Below are 24,902 nucleotides of genomic sequence, written 5' to 3'. Positions count from 1 at the left end.
CTTAAAGGACTAGACTGCCCAAATGCAAATTCGCGCAAGGTCAGCCACACAGTGGGTTGATTATATCAACTCCACGGTCTAAAATTATGAATTTAAATACACAAAGGCTATTGAGTTCCTGTGATATTAGCACTACAAAGTCATGAGCTCACAAATAACAAATCTTTATTTAAAATCTTAGGTCTTTTTTTTTTTCTTCTACTTTTTTTTTTTAATCGTGACTGAAGTTCATTACACAGAATTATTTACGGTACATAGTGACAATGAATGAAGGGCAATCCCACCACCAATGTTGCCCTCCCTCCACTCCTGTTCCCAGCATGTCTCCCACATATCCCTCCTTTACCCCCCAGAATCCTAGTGCAACTGGTCTCCACCTTACAGCTTGTTACAGGTTGGGTATCTATTCTGTTTGGTGTTCCAGTCTGGTCATTTTTTATTTACACTACATGTTCATATGACTGGTCCTGGTATCATTCTTCCCCCCCTCAATTTATGAAGCTGAATGATTCAAATTATGCTATTCTGTTGGAGATAAAAAGGTTAACGAAAAGAGAAGAAAAAATTTGGTATCAACTACTAAAAAAGAAGAAAAAATCACTGAATAATATCCATAAAAGTGAAAAAGAAAGAAAGAAGTGGAAGAAAAAAAGAGAAGAAAAACAATATAAAAAACAAACAAACAAAAAACAAAACCAGAAAAAGTGCTGCAGTGGCAGGGTTTGGTGTTACCCCACCTTTTTTTTTTTTTTTTTTTTTGTATAGGCACAGTAAGTATTGGGGAAGGAAGGAAATCCCGTGGCCTAAGAGATTCAGGGTTTCTCCACTCTTGAAGCATATTGTCATGGGAACAACCACTGGCTCCATACCTTCTCATTGCCATATCCCAGGGTTTTTTGTTTGTTTGTTTGTTCTGTTTTTTTGTTTGTTTGTTTGTTTTTGTGGTGTCAGGAGCCTTCCCTCTCGGTTGTGGATGAGAAAATAAGGCCACTTTAGCAAGCAATCTTGGTATTTGTGCAGGTCCCAGGACAAGGCCTAGGATAGAGTTCTAAAGGTACTGTTCCAACATTGTTGGTGTGTTCAGTTTTCTGTATCATGTGCTCCATGTTTTTGCTCGTTCCCTAAGCTGAAGTCTAGGAAATTATGGTTCCAATGGTTCTGCTCAGTCTCTGTTGTCAGAATTGGGCCTCTGCACTAAGAAATCTTGATTTTTGTAAGAGACCTGGGCTATAGCCTAGGGTAGGGTTTTCCTTAATGGTCTCAAAGTACGTTCTTCCCTTTTACTTCTTAAATAAGGAATAAATACCTTTGAACACAATGTATTTTAAAGTTGGCTGTAGTTAATAATTAAGCCACAAATGTTCTTTTAGATAAATGTATCATTGAGAAGACAACATGAGTACCATAGATGATGAGATTAGCAAAAAATTATTGCGAGAAATGAGATTCCAAAGTTGTGAGGAGTCTAGAGATTCTTTTAAATAGACCAGCTGAAAGTTTGATATCTCTAGGTACAGTAAATATTTAGCTTATTTTCTCTTGGACAGTTGAATCACTGACATTGTATCTCATTATTTTATGAATGTTGCAATTATCAACTTTACTCAGAATTAATTTTGTTTTTGTTTTTTGTTTTGGGGTCACACCCAGCAGCACTCAAAATTACTCCTGGCTCTTCGCTCAGAAATCACCCCTGGCAGGCACGGGGGACCATATGGGATTCTGGGATTCGAACCACCGTCCTTCTGTATGGAAGGCAAATGCCCTACCTCCATGCTATCTCTCTGGCCCCCAGAATTAGTTCTGAAGAGTGGGGCTTTTCTCTCTGTGGAGTTCATGCTTGATACCAAACCCTGAAGCATATAGGATACCCAAAATGTTCTAATAATAAGAGGAATCTACTGTGCCTCAATAGTCTCTGGCTTTTGTCTGCAGCACCAGTGTAGCCATGTGGCTAATTTGGAGATCTCAACCATTCAAGGATGTCTAGCATGCAAATATTTCCTGGCAACGATGGAGGAAGATGGTGTAGCAGAAAACGAGTTCTTCCACAGATGCAAGCACTGACTAAATAACTTGGAGTTGAGAGGAGAAAAGGAGGCTATGACCTCCCCTAAAACAATGAAATTTTTTTTTATCAGGAAGGTACTGAAGAGACATAGTTCTGCTCCCATTCCAGAGGACTCATTTTGGTCAGCAGCACATGATGATCTGAGATGAACAAACCACAGGAACTTGCCTCAAACATTATGATGCAATTTTCTAAAACCAGACCAACCATGGTAGGATAGAACTGGGAGGAAAGAAAAGGAGTGAGAGTAAATGAATCACAATGAAGGGTTAATTGATAGCAGTAAATTAGTGAAATTTCTGTCTTGAGAATGTTGTTGTTAGGCCAGAGTAAGTGTACAGTGGTAGAGTATTTGCTTTGAATATAGTTATCCAAGGATTGTTCTCTGGCACTTCTCATTGTACCTTGAGCCTGCTAGGAGTAATCCCTGAGTGCAGAACTATAAGTAATCTTGAGCACCACTGGGTATAGTCCAATCCCACAGAAAATGTTATCAAAATACAAAATTATATTTGGCTGTAAGCATGATAATATATGTTACAAAGAATTTGGTAGAACTTTCACTTGAAGAATAAACAAGGATTTTATGACTTCCCAGACCACATGGACACTATCCTATATAATTTCTGTAACTTTCCTAAAAATTTATAAATTTATAGTTGTTACATCTACTTTGTTCCCTTTCTAGTGAATGTCTGTTGTCCAAGATTATTTGTTGAAACTCTAGTCTCTAACATGATGGTATTAAGTAAGCACTGGCCTTCTCAACCAAGCTACTTCCTTAGAGGTAGAGGGAATGTGGGTGATAGTCCTTATAATGAAATTAGAGACCTTGTAGGAAGAGATGCCAGAGGGTTTGCTCTGAGGAAAATTCTGGTTTTCCTGGAACAACTCTGATATTCCTAGTACAGCAACCCCAGCCTACTATCATAAATCCCATGGAAACAAAGTTCTCTAACTTTCAAAATTATATCCCCACAGTCCATTACATTTGTTAATTTAATATACCAAGTACAGCTCCAAAATGATCCATTGCAAATCCCAATTAAAATCAGCACAGTTCGCCCACTTTGCCGGGGCCCTAGATTTCCAGCCTAGATATTGCGGAGTCATAATAAAATCAGAGCAGGAAAACAACCCATGTTGCCGAGCTGGTAGGAAACACTCAGTACAGACACAGTCAAAGCCTTTATAACACTTGAAATCTACATGATTGTAAAACAAACCTGCATTAGCTGTCCGATTTATGTTCAGTGTGGGACTTGAAAGAGAAAAGTCAAAATGCCACATGTAAGGGACAGATTGTGTGTCTAAAGTTTCAACACCAAGGCATACAGGCAAGATCATAAGACCTGTGAGGAGGAGGGCAGTGGTTCTAAGCAATAATCTTTATCTGATTACTGCCCATGCTTGTGTTCTCCAGATACCAATTAAAGTGCCAAGGGCAGATTCTAGTATTTAATTGCAACATTGAAAAATAATTATGTGGAAAAAAAATAGAATACTTGGCACTGTATACTGGTATGTGTGGTGGTATATAGTGAATTGCAGTATGATATATATGTAATATATTCTTAATAATAATAATTCATTATGGTACACTTTATATATAACTGTATATTGTGCAGATATATAATCTATAGGCATATGTATCCTTGCCTATACATAAGTACATAGAGAAATAGATGTGTTTGAAGTTTTGGTCTGTGTTTATCAAACTTCTTGTTTATTAATGCATATTACTTTCTATTTTTTTAACCTCACAATCTCAATTTATTATTTTGTTACAGCCTCCCCCCCCCCCAAATTACTACCAGTCATGTTCAAAGCTTATTTCTGGCTCTGTGCTCAGGTATCACATCTGGTGGTTCTGGGAGCACAGGGGTACATGTAATGCCAAGAATTAGAGATGGAGCCTGGATGAGCGGCGTGCAAGCATCTCTCTAAACCCATACCCAAATCACTCTTGATATTGTCACTGATGACTTTTTGGAATTCCACCAGATACATTCAACTTCCCTGTGATGATGAACATGGTTTACACTTTATTTAAAATGCGTATGGCCTTTGGCATCACTTTTTAATGCTTCTCTTGCCATCTGTAGGAAGTTTCTCGTTAGGCTTTGTTCTTAAGTGCCTTTTCCTCTGTCTGCCATTTTTGGAGAGCACTGCATAGGCCATAGAGTCCTATGACTCCTACTTATTCAATATAACCTTCTGGCCTCCATCCACTACCATCTCATTCCTTGTCTATGACAATAGTGATGGCTGATACCCTGTTCTGTTTATTTTCAAAACACAGTCAGAGACCCCAGGTAAAAGAAAAGCCAGAACAACTCAGATCAGGGCCACTCACTAACCTGTGACTTCCTTCTTGACCGCTCAAAGAAAATCTTCTTAGTGAAGCATTCCATATCTATTCCTTCATAAAATATATTATTAAACTGCTACAACAAGATGCCTTATCCCTCTTACCTGCCTTAATTTCCTCCATAGAGTTACTATAAAATAAAACATATTTCTAAAAAGTTATTTTCAAGTTTCTCTTAGTATCATGTTGTAATATTTAGCTGGACAAAGATCTCTGGTTGTTTTATGAGCAGCTAGTTGGCTTGTATCAGGAAGGAGAGCCTATCCTCACGACTCAGTCACACTCCTTTATGACTAACCAACTGTGCATCCTTCGTAAGTTGACACATTTCAGAATCCATGCGGTTATGCAACTCCCACACTGCTCTAGCAGATCTCTCTCAAAGTTATCATAACTTTGAAGACTTTTACCCAATAAGTCAATATAAGAGAAACTAATATGATATAAAAAAACTATCTGAAAATTCAGTATTATAGGACTTCATCATATGTTAGCAGTATACTTGCGGGGCATTGGGGTTACTGAAAGGTGTACATATCTACATGTTGGCCTGAATTAAAGGAAACATAAATGACCTAAGGATGCTGCAAATGGGTCCATTTTAAAATTTCCATTATATGCCCATGATTATTTCTATTGGCTTATAGAATAGAGAAGAATTTAGTTTTCTTCCTTTTTGTGAAGAGAGTAACCAATAAGTGTGTAATGAAAGATAATATTTGTAGGTACCTATGTACTCAAGTAAATTTGTGCTGGAAAACCTGAACTCAATTTATACTCAGGTCATACAGATTATTTGATTCAGTGCCCGCACAGAATCAAATGCACGTAGTCTCCAGTCATCTTCTGTATCTGCTGGAGGGAGAGGTGCTTCAGCTCAGTCCACAAGTCATCTCTGAGCTGGCGATAGGCAGCTGAACTGAACTGTGTGCCACTGAACTATTTAACCCACAATATTCTGTCCTTTGTATGAGACCAGAAGCAGTGATGATATCTGCGAACTCAATGATGATGACCATCGATGCTGATACACTCACATCAACTACAGCTGAAGCTCTGTTTGAATATACAAACGAGGAGGAGGAATACAGTTTTGAAGGATTTTAACCTTTGTGATTTAGCTTGATTACCTGTTAAGCTATGGTTTTCTGCACTTTATTTAAAGTTTTAAAGTTATTGTTACTAGTTTACAGTTTTTCTTTAACAATAAAGATTGAAGATCAATTAACCTATTAATTCCTCAATTATTGTAATAGTTTTGGGTATATATTTTTATTTTTGAAATTTACCAGTGGCTGCTCCATTTTCCATCTTGGCTTATACTCGGGTCACTAAATTTTCCCAGTTTTTTAGGGTAAAATTAGGGGGGGGGGATAAAACTAGGGAGGGGAGTCAGCTTATACACAGGTTGTCTTATATTCAAATATATAAAGTATTTTCCCATGAGTTCTAACTAAATAGATCACAGCTTTAAAAAAAATTATACTCTAACATTTGATTGTTTGGTTTGGGGACCACATCCAGTAGTATTCTGGGCTTACTCCAGCCTTTGTCCTCAAGGATCATTCTCAAAGGAGATTAGGAAACTATATGGATGTGAGGGATTAGATACAGGACAGCCATATGCAAGGCAAAAGCTCTGCCCTCTGTACTATCTCTTCAGCTCTTTAGCATTTTAAAGTATACTTGCTCCTCTAAAATTGCTAGCCCATTAATATTTTTCTATATGTACAAATCACCTTAACTTCTCTGGTCTTCTAATTTATCCTAATATAATTTTCATAGAATCATATAATTCACTTAGGTCTTGCTACTAGCCCCATAATAATATAAAAAATTGAGGCATAAGGTATTAGTAATGTTTTCAAGACCAATCAGGTATAGGCAGAAGAGTTATAATTTGACTCTTGAGCCTAAGAACTGGGAAAATATTGAGATTAAAGGGTAGAGGATATACTTTGAAAAACATTCATGATTGTGGAGAGGAGGAGAAAAAAAAACAAAAAGAATAATCCAGACTGACTTCGAGATTTCTTGGATCACCAGGTAAAGATTGAGTATAAATTGAAATAAGCTATGAACATGAGTTTGAGAAAGCTGTGTTTTTGTGAAGTTTTAGCTTAGAAATGTATTTTGGGCTGAAAAACAAGTCTAAAAATTGGACTGTATTAAACTAAATAAAATTAATTTGACAGAAAAACCGATAACATATAATTTCACTAGCATTTGAGAGAGAGAGAGAGAGAGAGAGAGAGAGAGAGAGAGAGAAGCAAGGAGCCAAGGAAATATCTTGAGTGGCAGAGCATATATTGAACATGTGTAGAACCCGAATTCTATCCCAGCACACCAGGATCTCTGAGTATCACCCCCAAAGGGGAAAAAGGAAAAGGAATGATGTAACCAAAATATAAGAACAGACCGTAGTTACCAAAAGGAGAAAAATGGATGATGATAAATCAGATAAACAGGGTTAAGTTTTATAGTGATATGGGAAACAATAATTCTAGTGTGGAAATAGTGCCTTATATATAGGTATTAGTTTCAAAAGCTGTATACCTGAAATCTATAGTGTCATAAACCAATGGCATCAAAAATAAATAAGCTACAGTAGCAAATGTGATCGCCCAGAAAGTTCATTGCATTTGGCAAATGGAAAACAACTGGTAACCTTAGGGCAGGAGGGAGAGTCTTACTGGAACTAGAGAACGAAAATAAAATATTGGTCTAATTCAAAGAGGAAATGGTCAATGAGAAAACATAAATAAACCATGATGGTAATCTACTCTTCTGAGAAATGGTTAATTATGAAAAGGAAATGATTGAACACCATCCAGAAGTCACAGCAGTTATTAAAAAATTCTCCAGTTATTTGTCTTCTTTTGACACCCTCTAAAATTTACCTTTTCAGATAAGAAAGCCCTGGAGGCCTCATGTCCCAGTAAAAAGTTGACCAGATGTCTGGCCATCCTCTACTTCCTGTCTAGAACTTTCCACAGCAGCCTTCTTCAGACTCTTCAGGTGCTTTATATCAGGATCCCTTATAATATTGACCTGGCCAGTGAATGCCAAACATCATAGTGCTGTATTCTATTTTTGTTTGCAAAATAATCCCTCCTGGGAATCTGGGATTTAGTCAAAAACAGCATTTCACTATATCTACTTGATTAAGTCTTCCTATTACTAGGAGCAATGAGTATTGGAATAAAAATACACTAAAATGTAAATGGTTTCATGGTCCACTAATTTTAGGAAATGCTGGGTTAAACAAAGTTAAACAGGTTTCCTGACAGCAGGATTTTCAGAGGCAAATATTCTAATGTGCATCATAAAACTACAGGAGGGAGAGATAAAATTCAGCGTTTTCCAAAATTACCTGGTTATAAAACTTATTTCAAGTTTCACACTGTGGATCAGAAATTTTTGGAAGCTGTCTTCTCTGGGTACAATGTTGGTGGGGACTGATGAAGCAATGTGACATATAAATAGAGATCAAAGCTAAAACCATTTTTCTTACCCAAGGTTGCTCTTCATGAAGCCATCAAATTTTCATCTCTACCCTTGACTACTCTATACCATCTCTACCGTGATCATCTACTATCATGGTAGATCATCATCTACCATGGATCTTTATCATCCCTACTACTCTCCTTCACAAAGTTTCATTCAGGCACCACCTCTGTATGGGAAAAGGACCCTTGCTTGAAAGTTAAAGCATTGGATCATTGGTCAGCTAAAAATATGAGGATTTCATATTAAAAACTGGGATAAGGGATGAGAAGTACTTTTAATTCATAGCCATGGGTGACTGCCTACAAATGAACTAAAGCTGATGAGTAAACTCATTGATCCTTGATATTACTTCCCCACTTCTATTTATGTTTCGTATTCTCTAGCTTGTAAACTCTCAATTGTTACCAGGAAATCAGTAAGTAAGCTTTCTAAGAAACTTAGAGCCAAGGAGAATACTTACTCTTTTTTCCTTGAAGTAACTCTATTTCTCTATTTCATGTATGTGTGTATATGTAATATCCATTCTACAAGAACTTACTTCTCAAGCCAACAGAACAATCCTTAAGAATAGAATAGTAGTTACCTAAAGGGAAGGGGAACAATAGAGAGAACACCGCTGGGAGGATGGGATCCCAAGTATTTTCAGAAAGGAGAGATCTTGTTATTTGAATAATTTCTAACAATTGAGTTATTTTGAAAGTCAAGATGAGCAAGAAAAGGATCTAATATAGCCACAAAAATGAACCACTGTCAGCATGTCTGCAAACTAGAAAAGAGGAGGGATTGGTAAAGCTACAAAGAGCAGTATTCTGACAAACAGGTATGAAGAAAACTAAAACTCGAGTAGAGCAATTTATGAAGCATTTCATCTAAAAATAGAGATTAGGTCCTTCAGAGTTCTGCTACTGGTGAGAGATTTTTAACATTTTTGGGTCCTGGACTACACATCTGAGCTACAAGTCAAAGTTTCACCATTCCAAAGGACATTGGAGATAAAAAAAAAAAGATCTACGCCTTCATATTGTTCAACATATCAACCCTCAGGGCACTTTGGAGGCCCTCAGTATTGGACTTGGAGATAGGACTCAGCCATAGCAAAGAAATGGCTCCCATATGTGAGGGTCATTAAAGCATTCAAGAAAAAAATATTGTAGCTAATGAAGCTAAAGAACAGCACCACAATCGCATTTTAACTTCCATCCAAATTTAGGTAATCACACACCTGGCTAGCAGCCACCATATTATATAACAGGGCACTAGAAAATAGTGATTGAGTTCATCAATCAGAATATTGCAGATATTGTCAAGTACATAGAGCAACAAGTGTGACCCCAATCAACATACCCAATCATTTTCCATTCAAGAAGAGACATCACGCACTCTACGGAAGGTAACAGAGCCAGTTTGAAATGTTCATGTCTACTTGGAAAATCAAAATAAACTTAAACAAAGGTGTGGGTAGAGTAGAATGTTGTTCAGGTAGAATCAGGGTCTGATGTGTATATTAGCAAGAGTCTGGGAAAGGGCTGCTGCCCATTTACCAGTTACTACTGCACTTTTTTATGGCTGGTTAATAAATTATCCCAGGATCCCATGTTTAAATCAAGACATTTGCTTTTCCCCTAAATCTACCACTTGGGCAGAACTCATGGAAGATAGTTAATTTCTGTTCCATTCATCAATGCCAGGTAAATAACTGGGATCATCCCTCCCCAAGCTCACTCACAAGGCTGGTACATGGTTATATTGACAATTCAGCTGTCAGAGTACCTCACCATGGTGACCCCATGAGGTCACAATATGGTGTCTGGGTTCTGAGAAAAGAACACAGAGACAAGATAGTTTCGTATCCCCTTTAGGAGCTAGTCTGGGAAGCCGCATAGTATCACTTCTGCAGTGCTTTTTTCATCAAAACAAGCCCACTCAGGTCCAGAAGAAAAGCGAAAAGCCTCCAGTGCTTGTGGGGACTGTCAAGGTATCAGGAAGAACACATGAGACAAGGCATGACTATGGCTATTCAGTCACAGTCCATCACTATTGGGTAAAATCGTTCAGGCTTCAATGATAAACTAGTCAAACCAGACTAAAAATAAGAACTACTCTTTAAAGGAAACTAGTGCATTCAGATCTCTTAGGAGAGCTCTGCAGCTGCCCTGGATCATGTAATTTGCATACAGGAAGTTGTGTGTTCAGTTTCCAACACCACATGGTCCTCTGGGCACTGAAAACACAAAGCTTGGGGAGTAACCCCAAAGAACCTCCCTGTGTCACCCCCAAAATCTAAAAATAAATAAAAATATATCATTGAATATACTTTATACAAGAAGCTAGTGAGCTTAAAGATTCAAGTATAGATTAACTCAATGGCTCAAATGATGCTTTTACATAGTTCTAATGTGCATCATTCTTTTTCTTTTAGGGAGACTCACACCCAGTGATGTTCAGGGGTTACTCCTGGCTATGCACTGAGAAATTGCTCCTGGCTTGGAGGACCATATGGGATGCCGGGGATCAAATGGAGGTCCGTCCTGGGTCAGCCATGTGCAAGGCAAATGCCCTACCACTGTGCTATCACTCTGGCCCCTATTTTTTTTTATTTTTACTCTTTTTGTCTCTATTTTTTCAACTGTTTCATTATCTTCACATAGTAAAACAAAATAGAGACTCCTTGGTCAATATCCTACCACGTTTTATCCAAAGTAAGAGCATTTTTTCTTCTTTATACAGAGTCACAGCAGGGCTGGAATTGTTTTTTGACACATGTCCATCTGGTCCATTCACTGGCTCTGAGAAGTGAACTTCAATAAAAAGCCAGGTAAAGGTCACAACTTCACCTTAGAGCCTTCTGGTTTGGTTTTCTTAAACATAAAATGGAGATTCTGGTAGGTGGTTTATAAAGATTATAAAGGTGGTTTATAGATGGTCATCCATTTTTTGGATCCAACCAGTAACACAGTGACTTTGTAGTTCATTTCATCTAAGCTTATTTCCATATCCCTGTCTTTAGCCTTGCCTAGAGATTTATTTGATTTCCTCAGAATATGTTAGAAGTTATTTTGTGCCTGTTTAGTACCTCAGTGTCTACCCTTAAATATTTTTGCTCTATTTTTTTCACTATGAGAATCCATTCCATGCTGATGGTGGAAGAGACCTCTCATAAAGCCAACCCACTCTGCCAAGTTGTTCCATCAAAAGTCAGTGACATGTAAAAGAAAATTTGGCCTAGTAAAACAAGGCCAACCCACAGCTGACTTGCTATTTGACTAGAGATATAAGAACTAATCCTATTCCCTTAACAAACACCCTAGACTATATAAAAATGAGTTACTGAATTTTGTTCACTGTGTCTGTCCCATGATCCAATTGGGATGACAAAACTGAGACAATAAACAAATACAGTAGACTCCAGTACCAACTACCATCTTCACAATAATGTCTGGCTGCCACTGTGTGGTGAGTGAATAGCTGTCATTACCCATGATTTATTTGGATAAATACCAGTATCCTACATAATGTGAATGGGCTTCTTTCCTCAAGAAGGAAAGACTCCCAAACAAAGTTTCAACTGAGACCTTTGGCCAACATTTGTGATAACTAATAAAAATATAATATTGGCCTATTAAAATATTTAACAATCTTAATAAACTTGCAAGATAAAATATCCAAAGCTAAATGTTTTCAAATGATGGGAAGCAACAGTCCAGTAAAAGTGATCTTCAAAGCACTTTACATCATTTATAAGATCCAAGATCCAACATTGGCCAGACTCATTTCTCTGAACCTCACCCACTGCCTTCGTATGATGTGGGGGGAATTCTCCATAATTTATCTTCTCGGTCTGCACTCTCAAAAAAAGAAAAATTATGTGTCTAGTTATACAGTTTTCATGAAATTGTCTAAGCTTCCAAAACTCCATGCCGGGCATATAACTTCTCTATTGACCCCACTTCTATATTTTTGTTTTTGGTTGACTTGTCTGTAGATGCTCTCCCATCTCCTTCCTCAATATATTAAAATATGAATCTATCTATCTATCTTTCCTGTCACCTACAAAAGTTGCGTGTGTCGGTGAGTAATTACTCAAAGTAATTAGGTCTCCAAATGTAGTTCCTCATGCATAACAAAGTCAAAACATAAACCTACCACTAATCCTAATATTACTCTTATTTTCTAACTTCACAATAATCCTAGGTAAGGCTATAAGTATTATTCTCCTCTTATTGATATATATAAAATAATAAACAAGACCAAAATGTCATCAAACAAAATTGCTGGTGGAAAGGGTAAGTAGCTGGAAACACACACCAGTGAACGTAAAGTACGAGATGATTTGAGACAATATTTTATAAAAGTGAATTTAGAGATTGCCTTGACAGAATGTAGAGTATCCAATATTCTTTGGGAATTTACCATGTGCCAATAACTACTCTAAGTTGATGATAATTCCCTACATGAACATTAACATTGACTTGATCATTTATTTCTTTCTCTTTCTCAGTTTTTTTTTCCTCAGAGAACCCACCATGTGATCCCATGGGTTAGAAAGCTATTCAGTCACCAATCTGCAATTTGAATATAAACCATCTGTCTCCCCAAAGCGTCCCTTTCACATTCTTCTGTCCCTGGAATTTAAAATAAGAAAGGAGGTGAAGGAGAAGTAATGGCAAGTATAAAGTATTCACGATAAAAATAAGTGAATCACATGCAATGAAAACAAAATTTGTTGGATGGGCAACAAAGTAATATCTGGATAGAGAAACATCTGGTATGGGGAATATAAAGAAGAAAAGTAGTGTTTAATTTCAGGCTGAGGTGTCTGAATTTCCAGATCAGCCTCAATACTTGGACATAATCTCAATGCATAGGCAAATGGCTGTGTTGAGGGGAAAGCATTTGTGTGTTTTGGAAGAGAATTTATTTTCTTAAGATGGGACTAAAATGATCTATGGACTGTTGGCATCTCTAATCAAACTCCAAGAACAGCTCTGTCATTGTACTGTTTCAATGATGAAGAAAGTTACCAACTAAAGATAGATGCCCAAATCTCCTCCCAGTCTGGATAATTGCTAAGGACTGAAGTACTGGGAGTAATAGTGCAATTTTCCACGCCACATTCATTGTTTGTAAGGTATCACTTCCCCCAGCTTCCTATTTCCCTAACCTCCTCTTTTGAGATATTAATTCCACCTGGATGATCAGGCCCACCCATACTGGGATGGGGTGGGCTGTTTTTAATAAAGAATAAAAATGTCTGCGGGGGGGGGGTCAGAGAGAAGCAGAAAGAGGCAAAGAGGAGACAGCAGAAGCATAGCAGAGAAGCAGCAGAGAGGTTATGAGAAAAATACATGAGTTAGGCACAGTCATAACAGAGAAAGGCCATGGAATAAAAGCGAGTTGATTCCAATGAAACTTTAATTGATTGCTTGTGAATTATTTTTTTGTTACTACACTTCATCAGTCCCATTGGCTAAGGGGTTAGAAACATGGTGCCTGGTATGGCCTCACCCAATACGTGGATCTTTATGTTTTATATTTTAATTCAACAAATGTCTTAACTAAATATCTAAAATGTGTCTTAACACCTGGTTTTGAAAGTACCGGTACTTCTATTTATTAAAAGCTCTGCCCATGCTCCATGTGAGAAAATTACCTGAGCCACATACCTGCAGCAGCATTCTAATGGTTGGTCTTATTCCCTATACATACAAGCACAATCTTGGAGAAAATGTTTTTACTAAACATTTTAAAGAATGAAGGCAAAAGTTAATAGATTTAATGATCATCTTTTGACATCAAGCCAATAATTCTCCAATAGAACAACTACAGTAGGAGAAGAAACATTTCTTTGACCTAAATATCAGTTTAATTTGACTCTACCTCACTGCTCAACTAAAACTATTCTGAACAATCCTGAGTGTTTGAATGTACAGTATTTAAAATAACATGTTCCTTGGCAGAACTAGTATGAGGAAAGGAAAGTTCTTCATCATTCTTTTTACCAGCTTTTCTTAAGTTTTTTAAGTGCACTAAAAGCAAAGTTTTTCCAAGGGAAATAAATTTAAATAAGTCAATTTTTCATAATTACTTAAAATCTGTTTGATACTTGATCAACTCATAACCAATTATCTAAGACTAAGTACTGAGGACAAAAAAATTCCTCAAATTTGTATGAATCTTCCCACTGACACAAATTTGATTTAAAACAATGTTACCTAATGCAGTTTTCTTATTCATTTATGAAAAATGACATCTGAGAGAAGTTGCTTACTGTTTTAAGAACCAATCTTGATATGCATGAAAGTTCATGAAAAATGAACTTTTCAGGGTTGTTGTTGTTTTTTTAATCAATTGATAAGCAAGCATGCAAAAAAATTTTTTTGGCCTCTATAAAAATGTACTGAGTATCTGGTAGCAGAGCAGAGATACAGGAAAGTGAGGATATTTAAATAAACAGCACACAGATGCGGATAATGAAAAATTAATGCCAAATTACTTCTCCCTAAGCAGAAGGAAACAAACCGAAAGAGCACAAAATTATGCCATCACAGCATAAGTGAACCACCAAGCCTTGAAACAAATTTCTAGTACTGGTTCCAGTAAAATTTCTGGCAAATTTGGTTGCCTCACCCATAGTACTACAGACACATTCTTGGTGAGAAGAGATCAAGTGGTCAAAATGAACTCATTCTGAGCTAACAGAAACCAGATCTCCACATATTCTAAGCATTTTATGATTTTTGTTATCCTCCTTCTCATACCTTTAGAATTACATAGTGAATTTTCTGAGTGAGTACTTCCTGTTCAGATAAGATGTTCTAATTAAGAGCCTTTTTGTTGTTATTGTTGTTGTTGTTGTTGTTACTAAGGTCACAAGAACCCTGCTGACACCTAGTGGCATTATTTTTTAAATGCTAAATGCATTACAAGTATAGATCTAGAGAAAGAAAGGGGCAAACATTATCAACAAGGACATTTCTTGTTACAAATTATTCCCTGTGCTCACATAGTCTCCCTATAACTTGTCCTCCAGTTCCTTAGTAAAGCTGTTACACAAAACTGAAGAAACCAAAAGCAACGTTTCTGCTAAAGCATTACAGAACACAATTCCTTCCCAAGCCTCTGAATCCTCAAAAGACTCATCTTCATTTCAACTCTACAAGCAATCATACTCCTCTCTCACTTCATATCTTACATTTACTAGGTGACCTTCCTTCAGGGCTGGAAATGTGTGATTTCAGATTCCATAACTAAAAACACACATAAAATGGCCACAATATTTCTAGATATGAGACTCAACAATTATTGAAAACTTAAAGTTTGGATTAGCTTCTATGGCGCATCCAAATGAATGACAATGAACAGAGGAACATAGAAGAAATTAAAATTTTTGCAAAAACAAAGTGAAACATAGAGATGGTTTCTACAAGCATATAAAAGATTGTAATTCTTAGCATCTGTTTGCATGGATGTAAGGTACATTGTGTGAGTTAAGGCAAAAAGAGTCTTGTATACTATGTGTACTTTATGCCAATTAAAGAACTTATTACTATAGTAGAGGCCAAACATTTACATGCTGAAGGATAAGTAAATAAAATGAACATTGACAATATAACTTTTCCACATACTAATTCTAGTGTAAGGTATGTAGTGGCTGGTGGACTCAAATTGTGGTTTGGGTTCAAAGGAAATGGTATCTCTGTTGAGTAGCTCATGTTAGATTTTTCTCCCATGGTAAATGCAGAGTTGCACAAAGTAACAGGATGCTACAATTAGACAATTCATTTGTGAAGAGAACATGTTTGAACAGCTCAAAATTATTTGCCTAGTAAATTAGAACATTTAAATTAAGATCTTATTCTCACTCATGGTGATGCCATAATTGAGAGCAGGTTTTTAAAGTTGTCCTAATCAGGGGTCCTCAAACTTTTTAAACAGGGGGCCAGTTCACTGTCCCTCAGACCATTGGAGGGTCTGACTATAGTAAAAACAAAACTTATGAACGAATTCTTATGCACACTGCATATATCTTATTTTGCAATGAAGAAACAAAACAGATACAAATACAATATGTGGCCCGCGGGCCATAGTTTGAGGACCACTGTGACCTAATTAATACATAACACAGATATGTTATAACTCTCTTAAGTACAATAGAAGCACTTGGCCTTTTAAATATTGCTTCAGCTAAAATCCTAGAGATGCAAGAAGCTCATTCATGCAAACTCTCTTTACTCACACATGGAACTAAAGGTGGCAGTCAGAAAGATCTCTGAAAGACCTTTTAATATAATAAAAAGTGAAGTAAATCCTGTATATCTGTATATCACATGTAATCATCCATATATTATAAACATAAGATATACACACATATACCTCACATGTAATTATAGCAGTATATAGCAGTTGTGACAATGTGACGAATTATGGTGACTTTATCAATGAGCAGGCCTTAATGAAAAAAATAGGTAGAGTATTAGGGTAGTGGACATGGCTCAAAAGTAAAAGCACTTGCCTTGCATGTGTGAGGCCCTGAGTTAGACCTCAGTACCACCCAGACAAAATTAATAACAGTATGATAGGGGAACAAAAGGCTTCACAGAAAGGAGCTTGAAGAATTTTAAGGTTTTTGAAATAATGGAGAAATAAAACTGGGCACTCTGAGTGTGGTTTGAAACATAAACAAAGACCAAAGTGTTCAGGACAGGAGAGAAACAAATAAGAAAATAAATACATTTTGGAAGTTAAGGGAAGAGCTGACTATTAACAGAATTTATTCTAGAGTATGCTAATTCTAGAAAATGCTATTATCTACAATCTTGGATTTTTTTAAAAACCTCTTCAAAGATTGTTTCCTAGAGAATCTAATAATATTCAGTGAAGAATACTGAGGACTCTTCTAAATGACAAAAATTACTAAAAAGCGACAGATTCTATTTAAATGAATTACATTTCATTTCTTCTAGAAGACATTTTATTCATAGTCTCTAATGTACAGTTTAAATACTCTTTGGGAGGTTGCTTTGTGTGATGTTGTTATGGCTACATTCCTATAAACCTGCAAATATAGGGCCGGAGCGGTGGTGCAATGGTAGGGCATTTGCCTTGCATGTGGTTGACCTAGGACAGACTGCAGTTCGATCCCCCAGCATCCTACATGATCCCCCAAGCCAGGAGCAATGTCTGAGCGCATAGCCAGGAGTAACCCCTGGGCATCACCGGTGTGACCCAAAAATCAAACCAAACCAAAACAAACAAAAAACCCTGCAAATATCATACATGGCACCCAACTCAATCAATGTGATAAATGTCTCATACCTTTTATCAGATGGCAGTAGACACATTTCCAATTAGTTAAATTCATGGCCACAAGTTTATTAGTCAGTCTAACTTCTCATACTTTACTTTCATTGTGATTTTTATAATGGGTATTATTAAATAATATAAAATATAATCAGTAATAAGTTCTTTAGAATAGCAGTTTTAAGCCTTTAAAACACAACATGCAGGCCAGAGAGAAAGCACAGCGGTAGGGCATTTGCCTTGCAAACAGACAATCCAGGATGGATGGTGGTTCAAATCCTGGCACCCCATATGGTCCCCTATGCCTGCCAGGAGGGATTTCTGAGCACAGAGCCAGGAATAACCCTTAAGCACTGCAGGGTCACAGAATAGAAGTAGCACTATAGCTAGTACTAATGAACCACAATGAATTTAACATTTAAATCTGTTTCAATATATACCAAAATATATTTGCAATATTTTAGTGCTCTTAAACCTAAGTAACAGCTATACACTATCCTTATATGATAGTTTATTTTAAAGTCTCCAAATTTCTTCTCTAATAAAACCTACAATGTTGCTGAACCCTTGATACTTTATCTCAATTTACTATATTAATAGTTAAGTATAACAATCCAATCCTAACAAATTAAAATAAATTCTGGATACAAAATCTTCTTAATTTAATGTCATATTTTTAAGAAATAAAACCTATGTAAAAATAGAACAAAAAAGTGGATGCTAATTATGTATGTTAATCTTCTTTGGTGTAAAGAAGAATATTCTGATCTAACTTAGTTGAAGTTTCTCTCTCTTTGGCAATATTAAGAACATTATGGCTCATAGAGACAAATAACTTTATATATCAAAAACTTAGACAAACTACTTAAATTTCCCTTTTAAAGAAAGGAAATGTAGAACTTTAAAAAGGCTACACACCCATCACCCAATAGATTGTTCTCTAAGCTCCACTGCAGGCTAATCCTACACAAAATGAGCCTATTAGTCATCATGGGCAACTAGAAAATAAAAGCTCACCAGACAAGCCCATGCATCTGAAAATAGCACCTTCACCAGTATGTCTCCAACACTAAGATTAGGACCAATAGTGAGAGATGACAGTAGGAGGTCACTTTCTTCCTTGATACCCCAACTTCCAATTTCCACACAAGCTCACCTCTCCTAGAAAACAAATTTAGCAAAACTTTTAGTTTAGCAAACTTGTGGGCTCTGCTATTAGACTGAACTGTTTGCTATTGTTTTTCTTTTATGCAAGAAGAAAGTAGATTTGGTTCCTCTGGCTGGTCATTCTACCAGAGGATGGGAATTTCTTTCTTTCTACCTCAACTCTTCCTTCCCTACATTCAGGTCAAAATCTGTGTCATCCATATCTTAAATCTGTAGAAGATGAAATAATTCAATCAGTTCATGTGTCTGCATTTTTCTGGAAAATTTCTTCACAAGAAAGTATTCTGAATTGGATTGTTCCCTGATCCTTTATATCAAAAGTAAAAGATCTTTGACCTTTTTTCACTGACTCATCTCAATTTCTGTCGTTACTGGATCATCTTCCATTAATTTCCCCATCACCATCACAAGAAGCACTTTTTCATTTTTATTCCCTTTTTAAATGTATTTTTCTAAATCTTTTAAGTGTTTAGGCACTGTGGTTGACAATACTGTTAATGGCAGGGTTTCACGAATAATACAACTCAGCAGTGTACCATTATAATATCATTATGTGTCCTGACCACATTGCATCCACCCCACAATAGAGATTGCCTGGACATATCTTCTTGTGCCTCCCTCCTGAAGCTCAGCTCTGACTACTTCACATATTGCCTAGATAGGTCTTTTCCAATATCTCTCTTATCAGAGTCAAACTTAAAAGTTCCAGGCAAACAGGTGACCATAAATCGATGCCAGGGACTACTGAAAGCCACTTTCTAGTTTGAACAGACATTTTAGTAAACAAAACTTGAATAAAATGCCTACCACTTAAATTTCCCTTTAGAGGAAAGCAATGTACCTCTTTTAGGGAATGAACTGAAAGCTAGGAATCAGTAGAAATACCCCAATTTATAATTCAACCAATTTATTTTGTCTCAACCCAAAATTAAAGTTTAGAAACAAGTTTTCTGCTGACATCTATAATTATAAATGCTCATTTATTTCCACACTCATCTGATTTTAGAAATTCAGCAATTTGTCAAACATAAAAGTAACCGTTATTTCAGTAAATCTCTCTCTCTCTCTCTCCCTTTTTCTCTCCCTCTCTCTCTCCTCCCCCCCCCCTCTTGGTTTTGGGCCACACCCAGTGGTGCTCAGGAGTTATGCATAGCTACGCACTCAGAAATCACTTCTGGCTATGGGACCATATAAAACACAGGTGATTTAACCCAGGTCCATGCTGGGTCAGCAGCGTATAAGGCAAATGCCCTACCACTGTGCCATCTCTCGAACCCCTTAATAAATATCTTATGCTCATAAACATACTGTAACGTCCTTGCTATTTAAGTAGATTGTACTAATAGATCTAATTATCACAATTCTAATGTTTCAGAAACTTTTCCATTAAAAACTCTTGTATTAGTAGTTTTATTTATAAAACATGATAATTATATATCTGCATCCATGCTCAATTCTGCTCATAAGGTTATGTCATTAGAATATATGTAATAGTGCTCAGATTCTTAGGCCAACAAAAATAAATCACGTAGCAACCAGAAAATTTAGTGACCATATACTAACTCTATGGAGCATAACTGGCATACTATTTAATAAAAGTATGATAGAATTATATTTTTTAAAAAATGCTTTTTAAGAGGTTATCTACATAAAACTTGAGTGAATATTTCTAAGAATTTGGAAATTTTTTGCATATTAAAAAAAGACTGAAAGAGCCCCTCAAAATACTTATATTAAAGAAAAATCTCGTGCCTGTAACTTGATAAAAAATCTAATTATCATATTGCTTATCATTTGCAAACATAGTACCCTAATTGAAATTCTTTCATATATCTTTCTTGTCTTTTCAATATCTTTCATATTCACTTTACAAAAATGATGATCCACATAAACCACCCCCTTTTTTCCAGATAGTAATTCACTTTTTAATAGCTAAAATCAGTAACTAAAGAAAACAAAACAATTTAATGTATCAGAGATAGGCAGTCTTAAAATTATATTAAAATTAAACAGTACCTTGGTCTGATTTCTTAGAACAGACAGAAGACCTCTTGCCAGGTAACACCATTTCTTTGGGTTCTGTGGGCAAAAAGAACAAAGATTAATAAAAACCACCTTTTTCCTCTCTAAATGCTTCTTAAAAAAGATTCATTAGCTATAAAGGTCAGAGAAGAAAATCATTTAACAAAATATTCAGCTCCATGCCTCGGAACCACTTGTACTAAATGCCAAATAACTTCCCCAAAGGTCCCTTCTCCCCTACAACTAAGAACAGATATGACTGTGGTGCATCCTCAGGCCCACTTTTCTTGCATTTATCTCTTTTTTGCTCACTTGGGACCAATAGTAGCACTGAAGCAAGGAAAAGCATTAGCCTCCAACACCTCAAAAGGCGAGATAGCAGCCATGTTGGGACCAAACATTTACTTGGAATACAACGAACTGAAATGGAATTTCAATTATCTAAACTTACTTTCTTCCTTCCTCCCAGCAAGCACGGTTTTTAAAATATTCATGAAATTTTGGGCGTTTTCTAGTCTTGTCCTTCCCCAAAAAAGTGGCGAAGTAAAATATTGTATGATGACTGCAAATAATTGTTGGCCCCCCTGCTTAGGAGAAGCAATTTAAGAGTTTTTCTGTGCTGCAACAGGGAGGAAATCAAAAGTTATGAAAATAGATCGTATTCCCTCCCTCAGCATATAACAATCTTGAGGAGTATCCCATAAAAGATTTTATGACATCATTATCTGAATGTTCAAATTGTAGGATAAGAAATTCAAATCTGAGCAGTAGCTTTCCAGAAAGCAATGCCAAACAGACAGGTTAAATATTTTTTACATTTACCGTAAAAGTGTTGAGTGGAGAAGCATTAACAGCGTACAAATAAAATTAAAAAATAATAAGCTGAGCCAGAGCAATTGCACAGGGATAGGAAGTTTGCCCTGCATGCAACCAACCCGGATTTTATCTCCAGCATCCCATATGGTCCTCCGAGCATGCCAGGAGTAATTTCTGAAAGTAAATCCAGGAGTAACCCTGAGCACCACTGGTGTGTTCTAAGTCACCCCTCTATACTTATAATAATAACTAATATGCATTGGGTTGGAGAGATAGAAGAGGTATTAAGGCACATGCCTTACATGTAGTTGACCCAACTTTATCCTGGACAACCTATGATTCCCCCAACTGAAGTAGGTAGAGCCCTGAACCCCCTGAGTACTACCCAGGTCATCCCTGGCACCACAGAGTTCAGACCAGCACAATGTTCTTGGGCCTGCCATAGGAGTTGCCAGGTTGGCTAAGACTCTGGACAAAGTACTTGGGCCTCCTGAGCTCTGCCTGGAAAACTTCTTTCTGCCCTCAAAACAGTATGAATTGATTAAAACAATCTTGATAATAGGACTGTAACAGCAATTCCCCCAGCTGCCTGGCTGTGTAAATTCGGTTAAAAAATGAAACTCTGAAATTCTGCAAACCTTATTTATCCTTAAGAATCATCTTTCTTCCTCTTCAATAATGCTTTGGTAACTAAGATAAGTTCATAAAAAGAACTCAGAACTCATGAATATTAGCTATTATTATTTAATTATTAATTATATATTATTATCAACATCATTATTACAATTACCATTATTTTTGTTATTTTGGATCCACACCTGGAGGTGTCCAGGAGTAACTTCTGGCTCTTCCCAAAAGGGTCACTTCTGGTAGAGCTCAGGGGCCCCATCTGGTGTGAGAATCAACCAATCACATAAAAGACAAGTGTCCTACTTGTTATACTGTCTCTCTGGTTCTTTATTCTCCTTAAAAAAATTATTGTGATATCAAGAAAATTCATTGCTCTGGTTAGCCATATGAAAGAGTGATAAAAAATCAGGGCCGGCACGGTGGCGCTAGAGGTAAGGTGTCGTCTGTCTTGCCAGCGCTAGCCTAGGATGGACAGCGGTTCGATCCTCCCGCGTCCCATATGGTCCCCCAAGCCAGGAGCGACTTCTGAGTGCATAGCCAGGAGTAACCCCTGAGTGTCACCAGGTGTGGCCCAAAACTCAAAAAAAAAAAAAAGTGATAAAAATCATTTCACACTGGACAGTGCCTCATTGGCTGACAAGTGTGATGATAAAGAAAATTAGGAATAAGTTTAAGTCTTTGAGGAGATGGTTAGAAAAAACAAAAGAGCATTTCATGAAGATAAATATGCACTAATGCTACAGCAAGACTAGTTCCCCTTATTTTGGCTAAGGATCTTAGTTTAAAGAAATCTCTAGAAAAATGATATAACATAGTCAGGAAACCATATCAGGTATCAATGATCAAACCTGAGTCAATATGAGCAAGGCAAGTGCCCTACCCACTGTAATATTTCTCCTGTCCTAGTCCATTAGGGGAAGTAGCTGGGGAGGAGGGTTGGAGGGCCAATCTCAGCAGTGCTCAGGGATCAATCCTGGCTCTGTAGGTAGGGATCATTTCAGGTAGGTTCAGTGGACCATATGGAATGTCATGAATTGAATTCAGGTCATTTCTGTGCAAGGCAAGTTCCCTCCCCACTATATTATCACTCTAGCCTCTCCCTTTAAAGCAATAGGCCCTTGTTTACACTTGAAAATATTCAATACAATTCAGTCTGCACCTACTGAGTCTCTACTGCAAGTCCAGATTTATGAAAGAATCCAGAAGAAGCAAAAGGAAAAGCTTGTGCATCCCTATAGACAAATATTTCAACTAATTGGCTATGAGTACCATCACTATACAATACATAATGTGTGAAAGCAACCAAAAGTAGTGCAAGAGTACTCAACAGTCAGAAAGACAGATTTAAAATATAATCTCTCAAAAAAATCAATCAGAATAGCTGAACTGGTGCACACTGACTGACAATCATTCCTGTTTGGTCTAAGAAATTTTCACAAAAGAGAAAAATTGTGAAAGACTAAGTCTGTAGGCAGGTAAGTGGGGCTATGCTTTTCCAGGGAGCTGGGATAATACACACAAAGACCAGGCAGGCTGAAAAAATAGATGGAGAGCAGATTAACATGGGCTGACTTCCAGGGTTCATTGTGCTTCTCAGTCTCCTATTAAACTGCTCAGAGAATGTCAAAGAAGAGAAAAATTGGCAACTGCACTAAAAGGAAAATGGGCAAAATTGAAAGAGACATTTCCAATAGCTGCATCCCTGATAGGAACAGATTAAGAAACAAAATTTTTAGACTCAAACCCTCCAAATGTCTGCTTTGAAAGAGTACAGTATAGATGATTAGAAATAAAGAAACTAAAAAGACTTTGGTTCACACCAACAATAGCCCTTATGTCCAGCATGCAGGAATCAAGCAGAATAAAGTCTCCAAATCATCCATTGTGGATTGAATTGGATTCCCCAGAAGATATGCTGAAATTTCCCCCAAAGTAAGTGAATGTGACTTTATTTAAAAAGTGGAGCCTTTCAGGCGTGTTTGCAAGCCCAGGTTCTCTATTGAACACATGCCACACTTGTGTGGCTCTTTCTTTGCTTGCTTATTTCTACTCAGAAGTCTGTGCTCTCTCTCTCAAATACATGTCTCCCTTTATCTCCATCATATATTTCAAAATAATTTTCAATATAAACTACCTTGCTTCACCAAAAAAATAGAGTTCTTTGCAGGTGTCATTAAATGGTGGTGAAGATGGTGTTGTATGGAGGTGAATACTTCATTCACTATTTTTCTAGTGTTTTTACAAGATAGAGCACAAAAATCAGATATAGAGTGAGGAGAATGAGCTGTGAAGGCAATGACACAGAGGAGGGCTGCCACATGATGAAGGAGGAAGAAAATGAGCAGTCAATAACGAAGGGATTCAAATAACCCATTAGCACAAGAAGCAAAAAGAGAATCCTATTGGAGATGGACCATTCTCCCCTGGGATGGTCAGATAGGGCATTTCCTTGAAGATTTTTGCATTGAAATCCTAGCCTCCAAAACTCAGAGATAATAAAGCCACAAGGTTTGGTCATTTGGTATGGTAGCACTAGAAAATAAAAATTTTGAGTCAATTAGATTTGGGCCCTTACCCATACCTTGATGCCTTGGAATTTAAAACAAAACATTGAATCACTGAGTGCAATATCAATTTAAAAGTGAGACTATTAAAACTCATATTCAAAAGATAGTTTGAATTGTCCTCTCTCATGGCTGTAAGCAGCCACAAATGGAAACCAATACCACTAAAAGGGACACAGTGGTCCTGCTCATTTGCAATCTTTCCCTGCCAATTTACCACAGTCCCCAGGCTTATAAAATGTGGGGTAGGAGTGGAGAAAACTGGAGAAAGAGAGTAAGTGAAGATGTAAAATGATCACTAAGTGATCACTTGATCACTAAATTAAGGCTCATATGCATCTAAAACTGGTTTTAGTTTTGAGAGAATTCAAAGAACTGGAGCACATATTTTGTAGGTGAAGACCCCTAGGTCCAGTGTCTGGCACTACATAGACTATTGTGCACTATTTGA

The 24,902-nt window shown here is 36.9% G+C and overlaps 1 protein-coding gene across 1 annotated transcript in view; it reads right to left on the bottom strand.

The window, feature by feature from the left end:
• INPP4B (inositol polyphosphate-4-phosphatase type II B) overlaps positions 1 to 20,506 on the bottom strand; it is a 620,782-nt gene extending 600,276 nt beyond the window's left edge. The window contains exon 1 of the mRNA XM_049770019.1: positions 20,436 to 20,506. The gene's annotated coding sequence lies outside the window, so the exon portion shown is untranslated. The remainder of the gene's footprint in view (positions 1 to 20,435) is intronic.
• Between the last annotated feature and the right edge of the window lie 4,396 nt (positions 20,507 to 24,902).

The sequence above is a fragment of the Suncus etruscus genome, chromosome 3, assembly GCF_024139225.1.
Source record: "Suncus etruscus isolate mSunEtr1 chromosome 3, mSunEtr1.pri.cur, whole genome shotgun sequence".
NCBI lineage: Eukaryota > Metazoa > Chordata > Mammalia > Eulipotyphla > Soricidae > Suncus > Suncus etruscus.
The sequence above is the reverse complement of the archived record's forward strand: the minus strand, read 5'-3'. Positions and strand labels throughout refer to the sequence as shown.